Below are 850 nucleotides of genomic sequence, written 5' to 3'. Positions count from 1 at the left end.
TGGCCGGCCTCGGGGCTGCGTGCGCTCCCTGCGCCAGGCGGAGCTTCCGGAAGGGTGGCCGAGCTCCCAGGCCTGGGAATCCCAGAAAATCACTCCAGGGCGCAGACCTGCAAGGACGCCTGGCCCGCTGTCTGGGGAGTTGTTGGCGATTACCCGGCCGAGGACCAGCCTGCAGCTCCCGGTCCCCCAAGCATCAGCTAGCTCTTGGGGCGCAAGGGCCGGGGCAGCCCAGGCCTGGCCTCCACTTCCAGGCACATACGAGGACAGCACCGCGGTTTTGCCGGGTGTGCAGTTGGGGGTTGCAGGCTTGTTAAATCTCCACTTCTGGCTGGCTAGGGACTGAATCCAGCCCACGCCCACTAAAGGTTGCCCGGAGAGGGGGCCTTCTGGTGCCAGCCCCTCCCGGACCGAGCTCTTCCTGGCATGCAGATCCTGGCCTCCCCTGACCCTGCGAGGTAAGAACACAAGCTGAACCCGTTTGCGGGGTGAGTGGATGGGGTGTTTCTGGAAGTTTGAGTGTTAGAAGAGGAGGGGCTTGAGCTTGACATTGTTCTGTGCTGTGGCATCGCTGGTGCCTGGAGAGAGGATGCTCGGCTTCCCTCCTTCTCTTATAAGGCTTTGAGGTGCAGGTGCTGAGAGTCCCCATGGCCACCCTGGCAACCAGACCTGGGGGCCCACGAGTGCAGGGAGAAACTTTGAGAAGCCTGGTCCGCTGCCTGGGGAGCACACTTATATTTCAGTACAGTTCTGGGAGTTTCCAAGGTGACTCCTCTCCTGGTTGATTTTTTTTAACCCACGGCCTGTCTCTGGAGTGCCTTGACTTTTTTTTTTTTTTTTTTTTTTTTTTTTT

General features: G+C 59.3%; 1 protein-coding gene across 4 annotated transcripts in view; it reads left to right on the top strand.

Moving 5' to 3' along the window:
- Positions 1-6: 6 nt before the first annotated feature.
- Ppp1r26 (protein phosphatase 1 regulatory subunit 26) overlaps positions 7-850 on the top strand; it is an 8,285-nt gene continuing 7,441 nt past the window's right edge. For all 4 annotated transcript variants that reach the window (XM_010608933.3, XM_010608934.3, XM_010608936.3 and 1 more), the window contains exon 1: positions 7-455. The gene's annotated coding sequence lies outside the window, so the exon portion shown is untranslated. The remainder of the gene's footprint in view (positions 456-850) is intronic.

Source organism: Fukomys damarensis, unplaced genomic scaffold (assembly GCF_012274545.1).
Source record: "Fukomys damarensis isolate Sample0158 unplaced genomic scaffold, DMR_v1.0_HiC HiC_scaffold_36, whole genome shotgun sequence".
Taxonomy (NCBI): domain Eukaryota; kingdom Metazoa; phylum Chordata; class Mammalia; order Rodentia; family Bathyergidae; genus Fukomys; species Fukomys damarensis.
This window is presented reverse-complemented; position numbering and strand designations above follow the sequence as displayed.